General features: G+C 44.7%; 1 long non-coding RNA gene across 1 annotated transcript; it reads left to right on the forward strand.

Moving 5' to 3' along the window:
• Window positions 1–1,805: 1,805 nt before the first annotated feature.
• On the forward strand, window positions 1,806–3,430 carry LOC147957554 (uncharacterized). The gene is made up of 3 exons (XR_015612196.1): window positions 1,806–1,989; window positions 2,066–2,317; window positions 2,886–3,430. It is a non-coding gene; the product is annotated as an uncharacterized LOC147957554 (long non-coding RNA).
• The last annotated feature ends 16,648 nt before the right edge of the window (window positions 3,431–20,078 follow it).

The following is a 20,078-nucleotide window of genomic DNA, read 5'->3' on the forward strand; positions in this document are numbered from 1 at the left end:
AGACTTGTGTTGGAGCGCTATAGTCTAAACGGGGGTCCTGTTCATTGGGAGGGGTGTGGCGTACCGCAAAACGGGACTCCACGGGGTACTGTTCATCTCCACCATCGACCCCCTCCAGCCTCCACGGGCTACTATTCATCCACCGTCGATCTCCTCCAGCCTCCACCTGCGACTGTTCATCCATGGGCTCCTGTTCATCCAGCCTCCACCGCGCGCTACTCCACCGGCTATTGTTCAACCAACCCTCTCCACGGGCTCCAGTTCAACCACCCCTCCACGGGCTCCTGTTCAACCACCCCTCCACGGGCTACTGTTCATCCTTCCCTCCACTGTCTACTGTTCATCCTGCCCTCCACGGGGTGGTACTATTCATCTTGCCCTCCACGGGATCCTGTTCGTCCAGCCCCAACCGGCTCGAACGATCGGGGTCCTGTTCATCCATCCCCACCGGGAACTGTTCATCCAAACCCCAGCAACGCTCACTGTTCATCCAGAGGCAACGCCACGGGGTCCTGTTCATCCACCCCCACCGGGAACTGTTCATCCAACCCCCCCTGCAACGCTCACTGATCATCCAGAGGCAGCATCGATCGGCTTCAGTTAGCAGCAATAGCGAAGGAATCGCTCGATCGGGTTCAGTTAACAGCCATCGATCGATCGCTCGGGTTCAGTAACGCGTAGCCTGCAGTGCAATCGCTCGGATTCAGTTAGAGCCCAATGCCTCGCTCGGGTTCAGTTATAGCCCAACGCCTCGCACACACGCACGTACGTATGAGAGAAACGCGCAACTCTCGGCCCCCGACCATCCACCGTAACCAGGGACTCCCCGATATTTTCTGCGCCCTCGCTTCTACCATGGTTTTTTCCGTCATGGACGGCCCAAAGAATGTCATGCAGCTGCGTCTCCGCCCGCCCGGGACGAAAAGCCCATTTTCTGTCATGATTTTTTGTCATAGAAGTAGGACCTCACCACATCTATGATGATACCGGGTTTTGTCACAATTATCATCATAGAAGTGTCATAAGTATGACAGAAAAGATTTTCATTCGGCCCAAAATGTCACAGATATGTCTTTTTTTGTAGTGGTTAGTCCGGAACGGACACAGACATTACCATAGTCATACAGGCTAGACTTCTAGGGTTTAGCCATTACGATCTTGTAACATCCCAAATTTTCAGATTTGGAATGTTAATAGGATCATTATTTGTCATCATGATTTCTATGCATATTTGAAATTTTTTGAATATTCAAAACATTATGCAACTAAAGGCAATTTATTGGAGTGGAGATAACATGACTTCTTCCCTATTTTAAAAATGTTCATAATGTCCAGAATATTATTTACAGTTCATCTGTTGTGTTTTGGTATTTTTGATAATCTCCAAATATTTTATTGTAGTGTGTTATTGCTGTTTGAGTGGCCTTTTTGCATAAAGAGAATTTCCAAAATTAGCATTAGATTAGGAACTAGAGTTCCTATAATTTATTTTAGTAGAGTTATTTTTACTGTGTATTTACATATATTTTTAGGTTTTATTATGTTGTTTTGATTTTAGTTTTTAACTGCTGTGGTTTTGTTTTTTTTAAAAGAGAGCCAGCTAGGCCAGCAGCTCGCGCGCGACGCAGCAGCAACAGCGACAGTAGGCCTTCGGCCCATTTTGCCGCAGGACACAACCCACCCCGCAGCTTTTCATTTTTTTTCCTTTCTCGCATCCCACCCGCTGACACATGGGGCCCGCCGGGTTGTCCTCTTTCCCCAACCGGACTCCTGCTCGTTCACGAGTTCGTCCTGGCCGATCGAAATCCGATCGATTCGATCGATAGGTTATCCCTCCCACACGGCATCCACTTTATAAGTACTCGCACCCTCGTTCTCTGCCAATTTTTGGCCAAATCGCCTTCTCCCGTGCTCTACAGAGCCGCCCCGATCTCGCCAGAGTCCGCCGCCTGAAGCTTCTGTCTCTGGTCGTTTCCGTCGCCACCGCGGGTACCCAGAACCTCTCCTCCCCTCTGTTATCGTCGCCCTCATCTCATCTATCTCCCTCACTCATTAGATCGCGCAGGGGAGCACCGTAGCGAGCTCTAGGACCTCAACCCGAAGCTCCACACCGTCGCCGCGACTCCAGCTGCTTTCTGCCATCGTCGCCGCTCGCCAATGACGGCTTTGTGGACGTCCTTGACACCCCCGAAGAGCGTCGCGTCTCGTACGCCACCGTACGAAGCTCGGAGACCACCGGAACCGCTGCCACATCGAAGTCCAAGCCGCGTCGCCGTCATCTTGCTCAACTCCGGCGCCCAGCCTCTGTTCATCTCCGGTGAGTCGCCATGCACCGTCTGATCCCCATCCAATGGCCAGATTTAGATCTTGTTTTTTTTCAAACTGGTATGCACTAATTTGCGGTTGTCTGCCGTTTAGACAAGGCAACGAAAACCCTTCAGCCACTCACGCCTTGACACGTGGCACATCCACAGCCGTAGCAGTACTTCGCAGAATTCTATTTTGACACAATTTATTTTGGCAGATTCTATATCAAATGTTTAGTTAGGTATATCTTTTAGTCAGTAACTCCAAATTCACCGATTCTTTTTCCTATGTACTCATAGAGACCAGGAGAATACCTTAGAACCAAAATTTCACATTTTTGAACAGTTAAAATTTGAATCTGCTCAAATTTGAATTCAAACTTCCGGAGGCCATATCTTTTAAGTCGTTGATCCAAATTAGTTGATTCTTTTTGCATTCTGATCCTAATAGCATGTGGATAAGATCTGCCTACTGATATGTTATGTTATTTAAGCTTTTATTTGAATTTGTTGTTGTTTACTTTATTGTGGTGTTATGTAAGTACAGTTTATTTATCTGTGCCTTCATTAATCGTATAGATTGCCCGGAGTGTGAACTGGATCAGAATTAAGCGTTAGAGTACTTCAAAACCGTTCAAGGCAAGTTTGCACTTTTGATTTTGCTCATCCTATATTCTGCTATGCATGTGTGGTTTTGTATCCTATGTTGTCATGTTTTGGTGTTGATTGTATTATGTGATTGTGTGATCAACTTGCTACGGTAGATGTGGGCATGTGTCGCGTGATGTTTGGAAGTGGTGAGCGTTTATAGCTGTAGGCTCAGGACTTTTTCTCAGGTGAATGCGTCAGTGGTTGAGCGCTCTATTGTCCCTAGAGAATGCGCCATGGCTGAGCGCACTTGAGTTGTCGGGACTTTTTCTCACGTGAATGCATCACTGGCTGAGCACTCTATTGTCCCTAGAGAATGCGCCAGGACTAAGCGGAGTTGAGACATCTTGAAGATCTTTATCATCTGTGTTGTGTGCACCTTGCCTATGTCATGGAGGTAGGTGAAGGTAGTTTTACGCGAAACCAACTTGAGTGTTTTGTTTGTCATACTTTGCTTGTGGATGTAGGTTTGTTTTACCACTATGTGTAATTTGCCAATACATTCAACGTATTGACCCTCTATGGCTGCAACTTATCATGTTGCAGGATATTCAGGTGATCAGTGAGATACAGTAGGGCCGCGAGTCTTCACTCAGCATTTTCGCCAGTGGGCATTAATGGACTCGTCGTTTATTATGCTACCTTTCCGCTGTTATTATTGAATAAAGTTAGCTATGTGCTATTCAGTTTGTAATACTTTATGAATTCTGGATCATACGTTGTAGTAAATGATGCACTTGTTATTTGATATTCATATGTACTGTGTGTGCTAGCGAGTCGATCCAGGGACTAGTACAGTGAGCACAGAGACATCGAATCTTATAAGATTCGGGTCGTTACAGATCTCGTGGCAGATCAACACTTGTAATACTCATATTCATCAAGATCAATGAAGCAGGAAGTATGGTATTACCTCCATAGAGAGGGCCCGAACCTGGGTAAACATCATGTCCCCCGTCTCCTGTTACCAACGATCCTAGACGCACAGTTCGGGACCCCCTACCCAAGATCCGCCGGTTTTCACACGGGCAGCCGCCCCTCCCCCTTGTCCAATTCAGACTAGGCCTTGGGGATGCGCGGCCTGCCCTAGGCAGTCCCTCTCTCTCCCCCTAAAGCCCAATAAGGCCCATGTACTCCCCGACGAATTCACGTAACTATCTGCTTCTCCGATAAATACCCAAACCACTCAGCACCTTTCCGATGTCCGAATATAGCCTTCCAATATATCGATCTTTACGTCTCGAACATTTCAAGACTCCTCGTCATGTCCCTGATCTCATCCGGGACTCCGAACAACCTTCGGTACATCAAATCACATAAACTCATAATACCGATCGTCACCGAACGTTAAGCGTGCGGACCCTACGGGTTCGAGAACTATGTAGACATGACCGAGACACGTCTCCGGTCAATAACCAATAGCGGAACCTGGATGCTCATATTAGCTCCTACGTATTCTACGAAGATCTTTATCGGTCAAACCGCATAACAACATACGTTCTACCCTTTGTCATCGGTATGTTACTTGTCCGAGATTCAATCGTCGGTATCTCAATACCTAGTTCAATCTCGTTACCGGCAAGTCTCTTTACTCGTTCCGTAATGCATCATCCCGCAACTAACTCATTAGTTACATTGCTTGCAAGGCTTATAGTGATGTGCATTACCGAGAGGGCCCAGAGATACCTCTCCGATACTCGGAGTGACAAATCCTAATCTCGATCTATGCCAACCTAACAAACACCTTCGGAGACACCTGTAGAGCATCTTTATAATCACCCAGTTACGTTGTGACGTTTGATAGCACACAAGGTGTACCTCCGGTATTCGGGAGTTGCATAATCTCATAGTCATAGGAACATGTATAAGTCATGAAGAAAGCAATAGGAACATACTAAACGATCAAGTGCTAAGCTAACGGAATGGGTCAAGTCAATCACATCATTCTCTAATGATGTGATCCCATTAATCAAATGATAACTCATGTCTATGGCTAGGAAACTTAACCATCTTTGATTCAACGAGCTAGTCAAGTAGAGGCATACTAGGGACACTCTGTTTGTCTATGTATTCACACATGTACTAAGTTTACGGTTAATACAATTCTAGCATGAATAATAAACATTTATCATGATATAAGGAAATATAAATAACAACTTTATTATTGCCTCTAGGGCATATTTCCTTCAGTCTCCCACTTGCACTAGAGTCAATATTCTAGTTCACATCGCCATGTGATTTAACACAAATAGTTCATATCACCATGTGATTAATATCCATAGTTCACATCGCCATGTGGCCAACACTTAAAGGGTTTACTAGAGTCACTAATCTAGTTCACATCGCCATGTGATTAACACCCAAAGAGTACTAAGGTGTGATCATCTTTTGCTTGTGAGAGAAGTTTAGTCAACGGGTCTGCCAAATTCAGATCCGTATGTATTTTGCAAATTTCTGTGTCTACAATGCTCTGCATGGAGCTACTTTAGCTAATTGCTCCCACTTTCAATATGTATCCAGATTGAGACATAGAGTCATCTGGATCAGTGTCAAAACTTGCATCGATGTAGCCCTTTACAACAAACCTTTTGTCACCTCCATAATCGAGAAACATATCCTTATTCCACTAAGGATAATTTTGACCGATGTTTAGTGATCTACTCCTAGATCACTATTGTAATCCCTTGCCAAACTCAGTGTAGGGTATACAATAGATCTGGTACACAGCATGGCATACTTTATAGAACCTATGGCTGAGGCATAGGGAATGACTTTCATTCTCTTTCCATCTGCTGTCGTGGTCGGGCTTTGAGTCTTACTCAATTAAACACCTTGTAACACAGGCAAGAACTCTTTCTTCGCTTGATCATTTTGAACTTCTTCAAAACATTATCAAGGTATGTGCTTTGTGAAAGTCCAATTAAGCGTCTCGATCTATCTCTATAGATCTTGATGCCCAATATATAAGCAGCTTCACCGAGGTCTTTCATTGAAAACTCTTATTCAAGTATCATTTTATGCTATCCAGAAATTCTATATCATTTCCAATCAACAATATGTCATCCACATATAATATTAGAAATGCTACAGAGCTCCCACTCACTTTCTTGTAAATACAAGCTTCTCCAAAAGTCTGTATAAAACCATATGCTTTGATCACACTATCAAAATGTTTATTCCAACTCCGAGATGCTTGCACCAGTCCATAGATGGATTGCTGGAGCTTGCACACTTTGTTAGCATCCTTTGGATCGATAAAACCTTCAGGTTACATCATATACAACTCTTCCAGAAAACCATTCAGGAATGCTGTCTTTACATCCATTTGCCAAATTTCATAATCATAAAATGCGGTAATTGTTAACATGATTCGGATGGACTTAACCATCACTACGGGTGAGAAAGTCTCATCGTAGTCAACTCCTTGAACTTGTCGAAAACCTTTCGCAACAATTCAAGCTTTGTAGACAGTAACATTACCGTCAGCGTCAGTCTTCTTCTTGAAGATCCATTTATTTTTGATGGCTTGCCGATCATCAGGCAAGTCAACCAAAGTCCAAACTTTGTTCTCATACATGGATCCCATCTCAGATTTCATGGCCTCAAGCCATTTTGCGGAATCTGGGCTCATCATCGCTTCCTCATAGTTCGTAGGTTCGTCATGGTCAAGTAACATGACCTCCAGAACAGGATTACCGTACCACTCTGGTGCGGATCTCACTCTGGTTGACCTACGAGGTTCAGTAGTAACTTGATCTGAAGTTACATGATCATCATCATTAGCTTCCTCACTAATTGGTGTAGGAGTCATAGGAACAGATTTCTATGATGAACAACTTTCCAATAAGGGAGCAGGTACAGTTACCTCATCAAGTTCTACTTTCCTCCCACTCACTTCTTTTAAGAGAAACTCCTTCTCTAGAAAGGATCCATTCTTAGCAACGAATGTCTTGCCTTCGGATCTGTGATAGAAGGTGTACCCAACTATCTCCTTTGGGTATCCTATGAAGACACATTTCTCTGATTTGGGTTTGAGCTTATCAGGATGAAACTTTTTCACATAAGCATCGCAACCCCAAACTTTAAGAAACGACAACTTTGGTTTCTTGCCAAACCACAGTTCATATGGTGTCGTCTCAACAGATTTAGACGGTGCCCTATTTAACGTGAATGCAGCTGTCTCTAATGCATAACCCCAAAATGATAGTGGTCAATCGGTAAGAGACATCATAGATTGCACCATATCTAATAAAGTACGGTTACGATGTTCGGACACACCATTACGCTGTGGTGTTCCAGGTGGCGTGAGTTGCGAAATTATTCCGCATTGTTTCAAATGAAGACCAAACTCGTAACTCAAATATTCTCCTCCACGATAAGATCGTAGAAACTTTATTTTCTTGTTACGATGATTTTCCACTTCACTCTAAAAATTATATGAACTTTTCAAATGTTTCAGACTTATGTTTCATTAAGTAGATATACCCATATCTCATCAAATCATCTCTGAAGGTCAGAAAATAACGATACCCGCCGCGAGACTCAACACTCATCGGATCGCATACATCAGTATGTATTATTTCCAATAAGTCAGTTGCTCGCTCCATTGTTCCGGAGAACAGAGTCTTAGTCATCTTGCCCATAAGGCATGGTTCGCAAGGATCAAGTGATTCATAATCAAGTGATTCCAAAATCCCATCAGCATGGAGTTTCTTCATGCGCTTTACACCAATATGACCTAAACGGCAATGCCATAAATAAGTTGCACTATCATTATTAACTTTGCATCTTTTGGCTTCAATATTATGAATATGTGTATCACTATGATTGAGACCAACAAACCATTTTCATTGGGTGTATGACCATAGGAGGTTTTATTCATGTAAACAGAACAAAAATTATTCTCTAATTTAAATGAATAACCGTATTGCAATAAACATGATCAAATCATATTCATGCTCAACGCAAACACCAAATAACACTTATTTAGGTTCAACACTAATCCCGAAAGTATAGGGAGTGTGTGATGATGATCATATCAATCTTGGAACTACTTCCAACACACATCGTCATCTCGCCCTTAACTAGTTTCAGTTCATTCTGCAATTCCCATTTCGAGTTACTACTCTTAGCAACTGAACTAGTATCAAATGCCGAGGGGTTGCTATAATCACACTAGTAAAGTACACATCAATAACATGTATATCCAATATACCTTTGTTCACTTTGCCATCCTTCTTATCCGCCAAGTATCTAGGGTAGTTCCACTTCCAGTGACCATTTCCTTTGCAGTAGAAGCACTCAGTTTCAGGCTTGGGTCTAGCTTTGGTCTTCTTCACGGGAGCAGCAACTTGCTTGCTGTTCTTTTGAAGTTCCCCTTCTTCCCTTTGCCCTTTTCTTGAAACTAGTGGTCTTGTCAACCATCAACACTTGATGCTTTTCTTGATTTCTACCTTCGTCGATTTTAGCATCACGAAGAGCTTGGGAATTGTTTCTGTTATCCCTTGCATATTATAGTTCATCACGAAGTTTCTAGTAACTTGGTGATAGTGACTAGAGAACTCTGTCAATCACTATCTTATCTGGAAGATTAACTGCCACTTCATTCAAGTGATTGTAGTACTCAGACATTCTGAGCACATGCTCACTAGCTGAGCTATTCTCCTCCATCTTGTAAGTACTTGTCAAAGGTCTCATACCTTTCGACATGGGCATGAGTCTGAAATACTAATTTCAACTCTTGGAACATCTCATATGCTCCGTGGTGTTTCAAAAATGTCTTTGAAGCCCCGATTCTAAGCCGTAAAGCATGGTGCACTAAACTATCAAGTAGTTATCATATCGAGCTTGCCAAACGTTCATAACGTCTGCATTTGCTCCTCCAATCGGTCTGTCACCTAGCGGTGCATCAAGGACATAATTCTTCTGTGCAGCAATGAGGATAATCCTCAGATCACGAATCCAATCCGCATCATTGCTACTAACATATTTCAACTTAGTTTTCTCTAGGAACATATCAAAAATAAAACAGGGGAGCTAAACACGAGCTATTGATCTACAACATAGATATGCTAATACTACCAGGACTAAGTTCATGATAAATTAAAGTTCAATTAATCATATTACTTAAAAACTCCCACTTAGATAGACATCCCTCTAATCATCTAAGTGATCACGTGATCCATATCAACTAAACCATGTCCGATCATCACGTGAGATGGAGTAGTTTTCAATGGTGAACATCACTATGTTGATCATATCTTCTATATGATTCACGCTCGACCTTTCGGTCTCCAGTGTTCCGAGGCCATATCTGCATATGCTAGGCTCGTCAAGTTTAACCCGAGTATTCTGCGTGTGCAAAACTGTCTTGCACCCGTTGTATGTGAACGTCGAGCTTATCACACCCGATCATCACATGGTGTCTCAGCACGAAGAACTGTCGCAACGGTGCATACTCAGGGAGAACACTTGTACCTTGAAATTTAGTGAGAGATAATCTTATAATGCTATCGTCAAACTAAGCAAAATAAGATGCATAAAGAATAAATAGCACATGCAATCAATATAAGTGATATGATATGGCCATCATCATGTTGTGCCTTTGATCTCCATCTCCAAAGCACCGTCATGATCACCATTGTCACCGGCACGACACCTTGATCTCCATCGTAGCATCGTTGTCGTCTCGCCAACTATTGCTTCTACGACAATCGCTACCTCTTAGTGATAAAGTAAAGCAATTACATGGCGATTGCATTTCATACAATAAAGCGAGAACCATATGGCTCCTGCCAGTTGCCGGTAACTCCGTTACAAAACATGATCATCTCATACAATAAAATTTAGCATCATGTCTTGACCATATCACATCACAACATGCCCTGCAAAAACAAGTTAGACGTCATGTACTTTGTTGTTGCAAGTTTTACGTGGCTGCTATGGGCTGAGAAAGAACCAGTCTTACCTACGCATCAAAACCACAACGATATTTCGTCAAGTATGTGCTGTTTTAACCTTCAACAAGGACCGGGCGTAGCCACACTCGACTCAAGTAAAGTTGGAGAAACTGACACCCGCCAGCCACCTGTGTGTGAAGCACGTCGATAGAACCAGTCTCGCGTAAGCGTACGCGTAATGTCGGTCCGGGCCGCTTCATCCAACAATACTTCCGAATCAAAGTATGACATGATGGTAAGCAGTATGACTAGTATCGCCCACAACTCACTTGTGTTCTACTCGTGCATATAACATCTATGCATAAACCTGGCTCTGATGCCACTGTTGGGTAACGTAGTAATTTCAAAAATTTCCTACGCACACGCAAGATCATGGTGACGCATAGCAACGAGAGGGGAGAGTGTTGTCTACGTTCCCTCGTAGATCGTAAGCGGAAGCGCTATGACAACACGGTTGATGTAGTCATACGTCTTCGTGATCGACCGATCCTAGCACCGAAAGTACGGCACCTCCGTGATCTGCACACGTTCAGCTCGGTGACGTCCCACGAACTCATGATCCAGCAAAGTGTCGAGGGAGAGCTTCGTCAGCACGACGGCGTGATGACGGTGATGATGAAGTTACCAGCGCAGAGTTTTGCCTAAGCACTGCAACGATATGACCGATGTGGATTATGGTGGAGGGGGGCACCGCACACGGCTATGGGATCAATGATCAACTTGTGTGTCTATGGGGTGCCCCCTTCCCCCGTATATGAAGGAGTGTAGGAGGGGGAGGGCCAGCCCTCTACTTTGGCGCATCCTGGGGAGTCCTACTCCCACCAGGAGTAGGATTCCCCCTTTTCCAAGTAGTACGAGTAGGAGAGAAGAAAGGGGAAGAGAGAAGAGAAGGAAGGAGGGGGCGCCGCCCCTCCCCCTAGTCAAGTTCGGACTAGGCCTTGGGGTGGCACGCGGCCTGCCCTAGGCAGCCCCTCTCTCTCTCTCTCCCATAAAGCCCAATAAGGCCAATATACTCCCCGACGAATTTCCGTAACTCTCCGCTACTCCGATAAATACCCGAACCACTCAGAACCTTTCCGATGTCTGAATATAGCCTTCCAATATATCGATCTTTACATCTCGAACATTTCGGGACTCCTCATCATGTCCCTGATCTCATCCGGGACTCCGAACAACCTACGGTACATCAAATCACATAAACTCATAATACCGATCATCACCGAACGTTAAGCGTGCGGACCCTACAAGTTCGAGAACTATGTAGACATGACCGAGACACCTCTCCGGTCAATAACCAATAGCGGAACCTGGATGCTCATATTGGCTCCTACATATTCTACGAAGATCTTTATCGGTCAAACCGCATAACAACATACGTTGTTCCCTCTGTCATCGGTATGTTACTTGCCCGAGATTCGATCGCGGGTATCTCAATACCAAGTTCAATCTTGTTACCGGCAACTCTCTTTACTCGTTCCGTAATGCAGCATCCCGCAACTAACTCATTAGTTACATTGCTTGCAAGGCTTATAGTGATGTGCATTACCGAGAGGGCCCAGAGATACCTCTCCATACTCGGAGTGACAAATCCTAATCTCAATCTATGCCAACCCAACAAACACCTTCGGAGACACCTGTATAGCATCTATACCTATACTAATTACAGACTCCCTAATAATTCCCACGTTAATTAGAAATTAGGAGCCGTTCATCTGGTGGGACCAAATTATTACGGTGTAGATCAATCTACAAATTCCAGGGACAAAAAATGATCAAGAAGGCCCAAAATCCTTTATCGGTTGTAAAAATAGAAGTAGGAAAAAAAATAACTCAATCTCTTTGCGCGGTTCAAAATAGAAGGAATCTCAATGTATCCCACGAGCCAAAAATCCTCTCTTGGTAGTTAAAATTTAAGTAGGAAAAAAAATTCTAACTCAATCTCTTTTCACGTTTGAAAATAGAAGGAGTCTCAATCTATCTAAAACTCCACTACATCTTCTCCCTGTTGAAAAAGCTCCACGTACAGCATCTTCTCCTTTTCCAGAAGATCTACAACCTGAAGCAATCTATAACAATACTCCACGACCTCTTCCTTCTTATTAGTCAAGATCAACAATCTGAAGAAATCTCTACGTATTATACTCCATGGCATCTTCCGCTTCCGAAGCAATCTTGCAGCTTGGATATCGTCTCTCTCTTATCCCATGGAAAAACCGCACCATCTCTTTCAGGCTAAAGGCCCAACCTTGACAATGAAGCGAGTGCTGGGATTAATTGGGAGTTGATCGACGAAGCTACCGAGCTGCTGGATCGATTCCTTGCATCACACGACGCACAATCAGGCTCTCGGTAACCTAGGTTCATGCGCCCCAGCCTCAGACCCGTGGGTACTGAGATGATCCCAGCTCTTCTTCTCTCCCTAGGTGAAGCTCCAATCCGATCCGTTCCAAGCATGTGCTGCCATGGTTATTCAAGCCGATCATTGGAATTTTCAAACACAATACATGTGTTCCAGCACACAGCCGTGCTGCAGTGCAAACACCGACTCGCTCTCAGGTGACCAGCTCGCCTGTCCAGACATGTCCCATGCGTACTGAGATGATCCCAGCTCTTCTCCTCTCCTTAGGTGAAGCTCTGATTCTATCTGTTCCAAGCACGCTCTGCCATGGTTATTCAAGCCAATCGTTGGAATTTGCAAACAGCCATGCCACAGTGAAACGCCGACTCCCTATCAGGTGATGAGCTCGCTGGCCCAAACATAGTGCTACAAATACAAGTATGTGGATTAAACATTAGCTCTAATGGCATGCAGTGATGTGCCCTAGCAAACAATTTCTTGGTAATTTGATCTATGTGGTGCATACATGCCTGTGGTCGCCATGGTGATGGACAAGGAACTGAAGGAGACGAGATTTTGACGAGAACAAGCAGAACTAGCTCACGTCTACAAGAATCAGGGATACAAAAAAAAATCTTGCCACAAAAAGATTTTCTTCAGAATTTATTTTTGTATCCCTGATTCTGAAAAACACACAAGCAGTTCCAAGCGAGCTGTGTGCTTTACAAAAAAAAATTTGCCACAAAAAGATTTTCTTTAGAATTTATTTGGTATCCCCTGACGAGATTTTGACGAGAAGAACAAGCAGAACAAGCTCATGTCCCTAATTTTGAATTATTTGCTTCTAGCTATGTACGTAAAACACACAGCTCGCTTGGAACTGCTTCACAAGGATGTGCATTGTCTAATTATCACTTCATTAGGAGATGGTTCAAAACTCAATTATGTGCTGATATGTTTTTTGTCAGTACCATTATTAATTTCTGAACTGGGACATGGTGAATTTACTTTTGTTTGGTGGCAGTAGTATACACCTAATTCGGTAAACGCTAAACATCACTTGGTCCCTTCCTTTGATATTACATCACCTGAATCATATTAAATTCTTACATCTTTCTTAATTAACTGCATGAGAAATAATATAACTTACATGGTACGCATGTGAATCAAACTAGCTAAATCACACGAACCAATTATTTTAAGGTGGGTTTGGAAATAGCCAGTTTGAGATAGTACGCAGGAACACGTTGTTGTTGCAGGCTCCTATTGTGTGTATGAACCTCGATGTGGCACTCTAATATTTTGACAATACTATTCTCAACCTAATTTCACTGATGGGTGCCTCAGTAAGCTCTCTTTGACCGAGCATAGATATTCAAAAATTACACTGGCCCTATTTCGTTCGTTTTCTTGCATGTGGGTGAGGAGCTGCTAAGCTGATACGTGTCACTAATTTTTTTCCAATAGCATGCAATTTTCCTATGTCCGGTATCATGGTGTATGGCTACTGATTGTGAGATTTCTATATATCTCTCTTATCTCTTCCCTCGATGGAACCTTTCAAACAACAAAAGTAGTATTTTTCTGGCAAATTCGAAAGCACTATTATGATGTTGCTTTTAGATTGCAAACGTACAATTCTTAACAAATGAAACTACCATACTGTTTTTCTTCCATCCTCTGATGATTTATTATAGTTTCATCGGAATCCATTAGTTTATATGTCTAGAGGGTTCGTCAATCCTGTAAATCATTTTGATTCCTACTTCTAACCGGCTCCAGAGTGTCTTATTTTCTTCATATTGCCAAAGTTCAACACTGCTGCTGGATCCTTGATCGTCGTGGTTTGTTTTTATCAAGTGTTCATAAGTTATTCTTTCTGTAACTCTACATTTTGATCAAGGCACCTATATCTTCTGCTCTTTGGCATAATATTTCACATTCAAATTTCTCAGTCATTAGTCAACATGGATTTCTAGAACTAACCATTCTTTTGAGACACCTAGGTATATTAAATATTTTTTGGAATATAAGCATATACAAGGTTATAAATTCTATGTATTCTTAGGAGAAGTTCGACCAAATGCTAATTAGTTACCTGGCAATGAAAACAGTATCATCATTTGAGTAGAATATTACAAGATGTTGAGTACATAGGTGAAAACAAGCGATTGCAAACGATTTGAGAAAATTTTCACAGACGATTGCATCTTGATGGACTGAGCTTTGAGCAATATAATGTGATACCATATTATTAGATAATACATTAGTTTTGTGGCATTAGATTATGATTTCATCTAACTGATATGCATAGCTTCTTTAGTAATCTCCATATTTCTAAATGTATATGCTTCACAAACGTCTCAATTATAGTGTTTCGTATTAGAAAATATATTTATTCCTAATATAGATTGAATAAAAAAGATTACTAGCCCGTGCAAATGCACGGGTTGACGACTAGTCTTTATAATCACCTAGTTACATTGTGACGTTTGATAGCACATAAGGTATTCCTCTGATATTCGGAAGTTGCATAATCTCGTAGTCATAGGAATATGTATAAGTCATGAAGAAAGCAATAGCAACATACTAAATGATCAAGTGCTAAGATAATGAAATGGGTCAAGTCAATCACATCATTCTCTAATGATGTGATCCCGTTAATTAAATGACAAATCATGTCTATGGCTAGGATACTTAACTATCTTTGATTCAACGAGCTAGTCAAATAGAGGCATACTAGTGACACTCTGTTTGTCTATGTATTCACACATGTACTAAGTTTCCGGTTAATATAATTCTAGCATGAATAATAAACATTTATCATGATATAAGGAAATATAAATAACAACTTTATTATTGCCTCTAGGGCATATTTCCTTCAGTACCGCCGATCATCACCAACCGATAACGAGTTTCTTGCTTCCATCAGACCAATGGACTCCAGTCTAAATTACGTGTCCCTCACTTTTCCCACTGAATAGGCTTCGACTCTCTGAGCTCTTACGCCGTAGCCCCTCAATCAGCACTGAGTAAAGTCTTCTGACAGACTCCAGCTTCACCTTCAACATGACTTCATGGTAGATGATCAATCCACCCCTGCGCCTCATCGACTTCAAGCTTCGTATATACACCACCTTGAATCAATCTCGCGCCATAGTCTTGTCGAAACCACACAAGCACTCAAGGCATGCGCCACGTGTTTCCACATCCAGAAGTCGGTCATCAGCATCACGCTCCTATGTCGTCATCGCCGATCCCACCACCGTCTTCTGTACCAACCGACTCACGTCGATTTGTCAGACTGTCTAGTCCAACCCAGCCGAACATATCCGACTGCAACCATGCTCCACCCTGCATCGTATCCGCCCGCACATCTGTGCATGTCTTAGACGCCATGTGTATGCATGATCCTGTATGACACACTATCCTCCACTTCACATAATCTCCAAGCCCTCCAAGCAATCTTGGCAGAAAAACTTCCATGCAAATCTGACCCGAAGAATTCTTTGCACAATTATTTTCCTCGCCACTATTTGCTAGTGCATCTCCACGTACCCTTATAGCAGCAAAGAGAAACATCTTCCTTCCCAAAGGACACACATGCACGCTCGTCCCGTGTGAAGTATGAACACTCGTGCCCTTTTTTTGTCCAAAACAAATCTCTCACCTCTTGGCCTTTGCACGTGTAGCACCATCCGGCCTTGTTCAGCGCGGCCAGCCCGGCCATGGGCCATTACCTGCCTTGGCTGCAGCCTCCGCTGCCCTGCTGTATGCTTACGACGCGTACGCTCGCCCGATCGATGCGCCGATGCACTGACCGATCGCCGCACGTCCCTGCTGCCGCATTATGCACACGCAAGCCTTCCGTTGATCCAATTGCTTTATATGCGACGATCTCTGATCACTATTGCACGTATGTCGTGCCTCCACAGCCACTGGTCTTCATCGCTTTCCTCTAAATCAACTTCCGCGACATCTTCAAACCTTGCTCATGATACCACTTGTTAGAATAAATCCAAAGCCACTGTTGATCATCCGAGGACCAAGCAATCAAATGAGCACGACACCGAGATTTGTTAACAAGGTTCACGGATATGGCTATATTACGGGGCATGACTATGGGCGCTCCTCCCCATGACACTGCCACAATACCGCACCTGGTCGCCCTGGACACGGACACACGCCGCCGGCTTCCCCTGCGTTCCGGTGCTATTATGTTGGCATAGGTTACATCGTGTATCTACCCCCGCTATATATGAGAGGCCTAGGATACAAATGTCCTACTAGGACACGACTCCATATCCTATCTAAACACAATACAACTACAAGTCAAACTGTAACCTACCTTGTACACAATATTCGACAAAACTCTAACATATGGTAATTGAGGTTTCCGATTGTGAGAAGGCAAATTTTAAAGCTTGAGCAGTCAGTGTCCGTGGACGTGCCCATGCATGTCCGCGGGCGTTTGAGGGATTAGATTTGCCAAATCCAGTTGTAGATGCTCATTAGTGGATGTGCTTGACGCGCATGCAAGTAGCTAGCTAGTTAGGCTGGTTAGTTGGTGCGTGCGCGGGTATGAAACCCTCTTCCCTTTATAATGATCTGCCGTGGTGTGTTGCCGAGCCTTAGTTTGAACTGAAGACAAAAAAGGACAGGCTATGCGTGCAATCGAGGTGCCATTCGTCGCGTGAAAAAATCCAGTGTGTTACTCCCCATCTTTTACCTTTGTCCATGAGCGAGCAAGCGCGAGGGAGGGCGAGCTGGTCTGGGGTTTGTCTCACTAGTCCTGGCCATGGGTCTCCTGGCCCGAATAGCCTGGCCCGACCCGGCCCAAACAGCCCGACCCGACCCGGCCCGACACTGCTCCTAGGCCGGGCCTGGGCCTAGGTTTTGAGCTTGAAGACTGGGTTGGGCCGGGCCTGGACCTGATGTTTCTGCCATTTACTGATGAGGCCAGAGGCCCTGTTTGTTTTTTGTTATGACGGGCCGAGCTTGGGCCTAAAAATTAGGCCCAACGGCCGGGCTCGGGCCTGAGTTTTTTACCTCGGTCTTGGTCAGGCGCAGCCCGAAGCCCGACCTGGCCCGAAGGATGGCTAGGTCTAGTCCCAACATGCCGACTGGTTTGCACACTTAAGGGCATCTCCAATGGCAATCTGCAAATTTCTCTCTTATCCGTCCAAAAAAGGTGGACCGGTCCGCGGACACGGATGCGGAAGACCTCCATCCAACCGTAGGTGCATACATTTGAAACATCTTTTTAACAGACCGGATGGAATTCAAGCAAACATGCTCAGATTTCATATAAATATGACCTATTTCATACAAACATGACGGATTTTCATTAGATTTCAAACATTTGCAAAAAAGACCCGACCCTAAGCCTATCCTACAGCGGTGGCGCCCGACGTCCATAAGCGTATTTTCATTAGATTTCAAACATTTGAAACAAAAAAAGACCTGACCCTCAACCTATACTACGGCGGCGACGCCTGACGTCCAAGCCCTTACCGTCCTCCAGCCATCGTCTTCATGACCACCGGCGATAAGACCCGCGAAGTGAAGTTGCGGTCTCCGGAGCCTCCCATGGCCTACTCATCCTCGGAGGAGTCTGCGCCTTGTCCGTCGCTGGAGGACGTGAGGTCCATGATGGAAATGGTGGCGCCCGCATTGTCGTCGTTCCACCGAGCCACCAGATGGTTCATCGTGACGCGTAGAGGCCCAGCTGGCGTTGTTCTCCTCCGCGATCGCCCGGAGCTGCGCCTCGGCGGTGGCCGCTTCCCGGCGAACGGCGGCTTGAGCGCGGACGACAACATAGATGGCACGCTGCTCCGCGATGAAATTGGGGTTTGTCGCGGCCATGGCTGTCTTGGCCTCCATGGTGAAGCCGGCATGCACAGGAGGTGTTGTCCTCGTCGTCGGAGACCTCGGGCAAACTGGCCAACAAGACGGTCTCGATCTTCCTAGCACATCAGCATTAAATGGGCGTGGCAGATAACCTGCGTGCCACGTCCAGTAAATAAGTCTCCAGCATTGAACAGGCATGAACAGTAGAGACGCATCGCGGGCGGCGCCCTCGGCAGGCACACGACTTCAATGGTGGGGGCAGCGAGGTTGCGTCCACCCAGAGCCATCTTCAATGTGAGCGGCACGCTCTACAGTGGTATGAATGCGGGTAGCTGGCCTGGGGCGGAAATGCAGGAGGAGTTTTGGTGGGCCAGGGCGGTCAGAAGTGGGCTTGTGATCGGTTCGGACTCCCGCAAAGCCCCTCACGTTTGTCTCAAGTTTACAGGAGAAATTATGTCCGGACCACTCCGTGAACCGATACAAGTCTGTGTTGAATGACTTCCACTATCTAGACACATGCCGGAGGTTCGCGAGTCGGCGTTATAGATGCCCTTAAAGTTGCTATAAGGTGGTGTGCCAACGACGACGTACGGCAGTGGTCTCGGGAAGTCAAAATTCTTCGTCTATTTCATCTGGAATCAAGACACAGTAGGTGCGTATTGCGGCTATACCATGATCATCTGGATCACCAATTTGTGTACCAACTCCTTACAGTGTAGTGATCCGAAAACATTGACACTGGTCCGTGAGGTCGAGTCAGCTCGATTCTCGAGAGGGAAATCCACGCCGAAAGTAATCTTAAAAGTTATGTGAAACGCAGAAGCGAAATCATAGAAAGATGATAAACCGCTTTTGCATCAAATCTGAAGGAAACCTCCGGGATCAACGACGAGGTCCCTGCTCAGGTGCTCCCCCTAACCTAATTTTGGAGGGGTATTTTTGTCCCCGCGAGTATGTTTTTTTCCTGGCCTGCTGTAGCCCAGATCCAAGCCCTGTCTAGCCCTGTATAACCCAGACCATATACGTACAGTACCCTGGTCCAAAAAAAACATCACACGAACCCACATCCTCGTAAGACCTGCCAAATCCAATCATTCACGCACCTCCATCGATCTCGCGAGCATTGACGCACTCCATAAGTCACGTAGTAGATCTCCAGCGGTGGCTATCTCGTCGCCGGCCATCTCGTCGGACAGCGGGCGCGGCAATGTTGTGAATCTCCAACGAGCACGCACAGGTACCGCATCCCGCGTCCCCCCTCTAGTCTCGCTCACGGCAACATCGAATGAACTGCCGCAGCCAGTGGTAGTGGTTAACCTAGCGGGGTGGGTAACCTAGCTACCCGGCGGCGCATGCGATCGTGGATCTTGTTCCAGTAGTGCTGCTCCTCGTGATCTGGGTTCACATAGCGTCGGTTTCCATCGGCTGTGCGCACCATCAGTATCGTTATTTGATGTGGTGGCTAACCTAGGTATCCGGCGGCAGAGGTAATCACAGATCTAGCTAGGTTTTGAGATCGTGAAGTTCCTCGCGATTGAAAGTGATCACGACGGGTGCCGTGGCCATCTTCCTTACTAAGTTTGGCAGATCTGAACGACCTCGGTTGGGGTTGTTTACATAACATCCGTGATCGTGTGCTATGTGTTGTATATTTCATCATTGATAATGTTTGCACATGTGATGATAAATATTATGTGTTGTAGGAAATGGCGGACGAGGAGTTAACTGATATCATGGTAGACATGGAGTTTGGAGAACTGATGAAAGACTAGATAGAAGATTGGTCAGATGATGAAAATTCAGATCGTGGAGATCGGTCAGAGAATGGGAACGAATGGGACGATCTTAATGTGAGTGGCATTGTCATGTTGTAATTTTTTGGTGGCATCCGACTACATTAAATCTTTGTGTTGAAAATTTATAGATTGATGAGCTTGATGATGATCAGGAAAACAACTTGGAGCTCTCGAATGAAGA

Source organism: Triticum urartu, chromosome 7A (genome assembly GCF_056163025.1).
Source record: "Triticum urartu cultivar PI428250 chromosome 7A, HENAU_Tu73, whole genome shotgun sequence".
Taxonomy (NCBI): Eukaryota; Viridiplantae; Streptophyta; class Magnoliopsida; order Poales; family Poaceae; genus Triticum; species Triticum urartu.